Source organism: Amphiura filiformis, chromosome 8 (assembly GCF_039555335.1).
Source record: "Amphiura filiformis chromosome 8, Afil_fr2py, whole genome shotgun sequence".
NCBI classification, from domain to species: Eukaryota; Metazoa; Echinodermata; class Ophiuroidea; order Amphilepidida; family Amphiuridae; genus Amphiura; species Amphiura filiformis.
The window spans coordinates 13,625,260-13,632,706 of NC_092635.1; the positions used below are offsets into that span (position 1 = coordinate 13,625,260).

The 7,447-nt window shown below is 36.7% G+C and overlaps 1 protein-coding gene across 2 annotated transcripts in view; it reads right to left on the minus strand.

Moving 5' to 3' along the window:
• LOC140158650 (glutaredoxin-like protein C5orf63 homolog) overlaps positions 1-7,447 on the minus strand; it is a 34,126-nt gene extending 26,679 nt beyond the window's left edge. For both annotated transcript variants that reach the window (XM_072181820.1, XM_072181819.1), the window contains exon 1: positions 7,264-7,447. The gene's annotated coding sequence lies outside the window, so the exon portion shown is untranslated. The remainder of the gene's footprint in view (positions 1-7,263) is intronic.

Genomic DNA, 7,447 nt, shown 5'->3' on the forward strand with positions numbered 1-7,447 from the left:
ACATATATAGTTTTCCATACTTTAAATGCTTTCTTCAGCCTGATTAACCCTTGCAAAGGCTCAAAAATCGCTAAAAATGTGTTTCCACTGCTCAAGTGTCACATCTAACCCTGAATATTTTCTTTGAATAAATGCGATTTCTTTACATATTTGTTGTTTTTTAATTAGATAACGCACCATCATATTGTTTATCAACATTATTTTTTAGTTTTTAATACGTCTTTGTGTAATTCTAAAATAAATTGCACTTTCCACCAAAACGCTGTGAGCTACGTTACCCCTTTTTAACACACGTTATTGGAAAGACGTAAAACAGAGGTATCAATGTAATTTGCGGTTTTTAAAAGGAAACACCCATAGGTTTTTAAAAATCACAGTAAAAATCGTGATGCTGTAGCATTTTTGGCATAGAAATGTTGTAAACATTGAAATTTCGACCGACCATGTTAAGATTGGTGAGCTACGTTACCAGGATTCTATAGTATGCACTTGTATTACATGTACTTCCTAATAATATGTGAAAGCTACCAGTGGTCGAACCCCATTTATATAAGAATTAACCGACATAACGTCCTAACGTTCGTAAATCACATTAAAAACATTAAAAACCAGTGAACTACGTTACTGTGAGCTATGTTAGTTGTTACACACTCATTAACGCATCTTCAAAACTTCTATGAAATGGTGAAATCTGTTTTACATTTCACTCAAGTGATCTTTAGTTTGCTTTTTATGACCTTGGATTGAGTAAAACCAGCCCATTTTGTAGTCGGTAACGTAGCTCACATTACATTGAGTTTTAGTGTTAAAAAACATCATGACTTCCTGAAAGAAAAATATGCAAGTGGTGTTGGCAATTTTTACATCTGAAAGTAGTGATACATTTACTCTTAAAAACACAAAAAGCAGGTCTTTTTGAACAACTTTTATTTTTTCAATTTTTATAGTGGATTGGCACGGATTTTGTAGAATGAGCGATATCGCGCGCAACAACGCATCGCGTTTTGTAGACGCCAGCGCAATTTGTTAACGCACATACGCATAGCGCTTATCTGCATGCGCGGCGCGCAATTTATGGAAGCACCACGGAAACACGATTTTATAAAAACCTAGCGGTCAAATGGCTCCGTTTTAGCTGATAAAATGTGAATTTTTTCAAGTTCTTTCCCCGATTTAAACATCAAGATATGAATAGAGTTCGCCCAAACATCTCAAGGGGCTGTGGATTTACCTGATGTTCACGTATTGTAAGGTAGAAAAACGAGAACTGCCGCATTCTCCTGTGAGCTTCGATCAAAGTGCAAAATGTGACCACTTTAAACTTCAACAGCCTTTATTTCAATGTTCATTTTCTCGGTAAAATGACGATTTAGGTACACGATAACTCAATAAATACAGCATAAAAATAAAAATAAAAATGTAGATATTTATATAGCGCTTTATGCCGTAAACAGCCTCAAAGCGCTTTACAATTATTCCGCCGTTATTAGAATATGTCGGAACCACGTTGGCTGCCTACAAATGACTCAACTAAAATTTTGGTAGGGGTGTGCGGCGCGGAGTTATGGCACTTTTACTACATGCATGTCTGAGAGTACACAGCTCCGGGGGCACTCAACTAAAATTTTGGTAGGGGTGTGCGGCGCGGAGCGCCGAACTTTGGGAATTTAGAACTAATTTTGGGTAAAAACAGGGGCTTGATGAACTGAAATTTCAACATATTTGTGGGGCTCTGTGAACTAAAATCGGCCAAATTATAGGCTTTGGAGCTGCCTAAAATTTTCAAAATTTTTCCAAATTTTAGCTAAAGAGCTACAATTGTCAGAGTTTGAGGCTCAATGAACTGCAGCATATTGCAAATGTCAGTGCGGCAAATCTCCAAAAAGGGCATGTATGCCAAAACGGGGTGTACACCCCGAACGGGGTGTATACGCGCTATGCTCGTTACCGGGCGCTTGCATGGGCCCTGGAACTTGCAGTGATTTGACAAGCAGGCGTGTGCACGAGCGCTCGAGCATAAAACTAGCCAATCAGCTGGCATCAATTTAATCACCAGTCTTGTTCCAAAATTCTGACAGTGTCTATCTTCAAAATTTCAAAAAGATTCAAAAATCTATTTCTTACTCGCCAAAGCGCTGGCCATGGTGTAAAAATTTCACTTTTTTACCAAAAACCTCAATTTTAAAAGGAAAATCCTCAAAATCAGTATTTTGATCATTTCATCAGTATTTGGTAAGCTATTGATGACATTTTGACGTCAAATTAAAGCTATGCAACAGTTTCTAACAATCAATGTGTAATCATTTTCATATGAAGTCATCTTAATGTTGATAAAAGACAAAATTTGTGCAAAAATCATGTTTTTTTACCATTTTGTATTAGTTTTTGGTTTTTCAAATGTTTTGAAATCTTTAATGTGACTTAAAACATAATTATGTAATTAATCTAAGAGACAATATTCTTCTGATTACAAATGTGTCTTTTTTTCATGAAAATAGGGAACTTAAAGGTGAGAAATGCATTTTTTTTACCAAAACCCTCCATTTTAAAATGAAAATTCTGAAAATAGCCAGGGGGGGTGAAAAAAAACGACGAGGCACATTCCTTTCTTACCTCAACGTAGCTATCAAGCTTACCAGGTTTATTTTGCTTTCAAATATAGCCAAATATAGCCAAATATATACGGTGAAATTATATTTCGTATAATTTTCAGGCGAAAATCAATGTTTTGCCTAATTATAGTCATGCCAGTCTAGAAATTTCGTTTAAAACTTTTAGGCCCAGTGATTTGCTCATCCGGAGGACCATAAATCATCAAAAGTCAGATTTTATAGTGTCATAAATATAGGCGTAATCCTAGGGGATGGGGATAAATCCCCCGACATAATTTGTATGGGGTGTCTGACCAAAATAACTAACCTCATATTTGGATATACAGTTTTGCCCAAAAAGTGTCAACTTTTTTGCGCGCTTTAATAGCTCAAATTTGTTCTTACATCATTTTAGCTTTACTAAAAATAGTCAATATGGCAACAATTTGTGCGAGCTTCGTACGCATTAAGTGCTATCAACTTATTCTGTCACCAACTTAAGGTGCTGGATTCACTGTACTTCAAGAAGTCCCCCTGCCAAAAAGAAATCTACGCCAAAGTTATTCAGCCAAAAGTAAAGACAAAAATAGACATTTTACATGAATCTGTAATAATTTTTCTACATACTATAGCTATACCGGGTGAGTAAAAACAAAAGTGCAATAGAGAAAAGAATCGATTTTCATTTTAGAACCAGGTTGAACTTTTTAGGTTTTAAAGCGTTTTATAATTAATGATATATCCATTAGTGAACTGTTGTCAAAAAATGAAGGAATTAGCATTTAACGTTCTGTTTTTATCACACACTTTTCAGCGATATCCAATTTTAATATCTGTCCACGACGGGTCGACGAGAAGTCTAAAATTTGTTAGCACACTTTATGTAAGGTAGATTTGGAACAACTGCCATTTTCTTAACCTCATTGACACTAAACATCGTAAGTAAAATGGAGCACCCGAAGTGTTATTGCCCTTGGACTTGTTTAAGTAGAGGAAACATTGTTTGTTATTATTTTCATATTTACCTTTACTTTAAAGATGTTTATTCTCTATAAAGATTACTTTAAAGTTGTTTATTCTCTATAAAAGAAATATAGAAATTTGTGTGCGGGCTTTCAAATGTCGAAAGGAAATGCGTGCAACTTTTGAAGTGGAGTGATTACAAATTATCCAGTATTACCAAGGACAATTTTAATGACTTACATGTATCCTTCATTTTTAGGCAATTATTACACAGTTTTTTATTTTGTACACTTAAAAAGTTATGAAGCCATGAAGTTGGATTTAAGGTGTAATTATACCATAATTTTGTAAATTTTACTAATTCTTTACACACCGCACATGAGCAAAAAGCATATATAAACTACGCAAGGACAATTTTAATAATTTTTCCTTCACTTTAGGCAATTATTACACATTTGTTGAATTTTTTACACTTTCGCTGTTCTCACTGAATAAGCCTTTAATGTTTCTAATGCTCTTTGGTAGCTTACCTTTGCCAATTGAAAGTTCCATTTGGGTTCTAGGGTAGGGTACAAGGGTAGCGCTAAGTTGCTTTTTGGGGTCCCGGACCCACCAAAATAGAGTTGGGACCCCCTGTTTTTAAATTTTCTGCAAGTTCAGGGGTCCCTGCAGACCCCCGGTTTTTCAATCTAGCGCTATTGCAGATATACTATTTATGCTGCATTTGTGCAACTGGGACTCACCAAACTCTACTCCGGACCCCCTACTTTTTAATTTTTTGCAAGTTCGGGGGTCCCTGCGGACACTCGAGTGTTTAGTTCTAGCGCTACCCCTGGTAGGGTATGACAAACCAGCTACCGAAAAAATATTACTTTCGCGGGAAAATTTAAACCTTGCTCATTGGATTCCTTACAAAATTTTACCCATAGGTCATCCGTGGCCAAAAAGGGGTTTCCCGTGAGGAAAAAAAGTTATGGACCCTTGAAGTTGGATTTAAGGTGTAATTATACCATAATTTTGTAAGTTTTACTAAGTTTATACACACCGCGCATGCGCAAAAAACACTATATAAAATACCTAAAATCAATTTTAATGACTTTTCCTTCACTCAGATGTAAAAGAAGGAGATAGATCCAGCTATCCTCAAACAAAATATGTGTGTTGCCGCTCATTCAAAAGCAATCACACTATTTAGGTTTAACAATAAAATACAACAAAAGGGTTCGAACCCATGACGGGTGTGATACACAAGTTGCTGCTTACTGGTTTTAGGGAAAGGTCAGTGTCTGTATACCATCAATACCATGCATACCATGCATGCAGATCCTAACATCCAGTTTATTTCAAATAAAATATGACCGACGTTCCATGGCAAATAATAATTTTGCACGCTTGGTTACGCTTTCAACCTCTACGATTTATGATACAGACTATTTTCAATTATCAAAATATCTTTATTAGGTTTGCAGGAAATGACAGGAAAATACATTAAAACAATAAAATATAGTCAAAAATCATCCCGTTTCTAACAAAATCCTAAAACACTCTCCTAAATAATTAATATATATTCCAAAATGGGCGGATTTTTTTTGAATCTTTACAAAACTACATTTCTTTCTTATAGTATCCACGTGCGGTATCCCTGCAGAGCAACATCAGGTTCTTAACACACACGTGTCATACTTTCAAGGAATTATCTATAGAAACATTGGATATGGTTTCAATTCTGGAGTGAAAATTAATCAACCGTAGTCGGCAAGGCACATCACATCAAAGGCTACTTTCAAGTAGATGTATAACTACTTGAGAATAAAGGACTATGAATAGGTGCGACAGGATAACCTACGGGATTATCTCAAGGATATAATTCCGTTCTTCCTCCTTCTTTTTCAACTTTCCTGCTTCACTTAAGGCAATTATTACACATTTGTTGGATTTTTTACACTTTCGCTGTTCTCACTGAATAAGCCTAAAAAGTTAATGTTTCTAACGCTCTTTAGTAGCTTACCTTTTCCAATTGAAAGTTCCATTTGGGTTCTAGGGTAGGGTATGACAAACCAGCTAGCGGAAAAATATTACTTTCGCAGGAAAATTTACACCTTGCTCATTGGATTCCTTACAAAATTTTACCCATAGGTCATCCGTGGCTAAAAAGGGGTTTCCCATGAGGAAAAAAAGTTATGAACCCTTGAAGTTGGATTTAAGGTGTAATTATACCGTAATTTTGTACGTTTTACTAAGTTTATACACATCGCGCATGCGCAAAAAACACTATACGCCCCAGGTACACCCCAAACCGGATGTACACCCCGTTCGGGGTATACACCCCAAAATGCATCATTTGCCGCACTGAATGTGGGGCTTAAGGAACTGCCGGAGAGCCTGAAAAAGGGACCCTTGACCGCCGCACATACCCGTACCACCTTTACATGTGAGTGCCCCCACCCCCCCCTCTGCCTTAACATGTAACTTAAAGCCATATTATAACATTTTCAAACAAAATAGATTAGCATTTCTTTGCCATAAAATGTTAGCTTTTACTGTCAGATATAGACCTTTTTCTGATGACGTCACCTAATCGATATTGGGGTCTCAGATGTAAACAAACAACACGTGCGTTTCCCACATGCTCACAGTGTGAAAACACCAAATACTGCGTATTTTCTCCTCTGTTCTAATTCTGTCATCTTTCACTTTAACTTCCATAAAATAATTTTTAAAGGGAACTGTATATTGGTTACCTTTGTTTCAGATTGTTTCGATACCACAAAATACAAAAGATACGGAAAACCTGTCATGCTATTTGAAAATTAATCTTTGTTTTGTTTCATATTTGTGTTTACTTTTACACGTGATTTAACGAAATGCGTATCTGCGAGCTGGCAATTCAGCAGGGCGCCTAAGCGTGGCGCAAAGTTGATCGCGCCGGTATGCCTTTTTTTGCGTTGGGTGCTGATGACTCGAATGCTGGACCCCAATATCGATTGATTGATGACGTCTGAGAAAAGGTCTATACCCCTTTTATTTTTGAGCCGAACAACTACGGCAAAGCAAAGAAAATTGGAATTTACTACCAGCGCACATGTCGTCGCAATACGTACCACTCCTTCGGTCATGTTGTGGTACAACCCTTTGTTGTGTATATCAACGTCCCGCACGCCGTGTTATGAACATCGTATATGCGTTCAATAATAATTCCATCGTAATAATAAAGCGCTGGCCGCTGCTTCCGGCGTTTTATTCAAAATCTCGGATTTTGACAAAACTACAGCACCTAGAGTCTTGATTTTTGCAGGGTATATTGGTTTAATAAAGTACAATTTAATCGTGTAAAAAAGGAATTTTAAAAATTCAGTGAGGGCGTCTTCCTCAGCAAATGTTATAATATGGCTTAATTAACTTAAGTTAAGCTTAAAAAAATAGCAAATTTAAAATTAAGCTTAGGGACCGATCGTTATTTACGGCAGGGGGGGGGAATGGGTGTTTTGGCAAAAATATCGACAAAAAATTTCGCGTTCCCCCTCGCGTCCGCTCAAAATTTTCGCGTTCCCCTTGTTTTCCCAATTTTCTCCATTTAAAATTTAACAATCCCCCTCCTGTTTCAACTAAAATTTCAGGTTCCCCCCTCAAGACCACAAAAAATTTCGCATTCCCCTAAATTTACCCATTCCCCCCCTGCCATAAATAACGATCACTCCCTTACCTTAACCTATTTCAGATTTAGTTAGAACGGATGATTTTTAGTACGGTACAAGCGATTTCACCTCTTCCATTATTGCGTGAAATTAATTGTTATGCCGAAATTCTGCAACATTAATGAAAGCAAAATGTTTTTTTTATTTGCAGCATGCAGAAGCAGGCCTACTTTCAACTTCCACTAAATCCCATGCCGA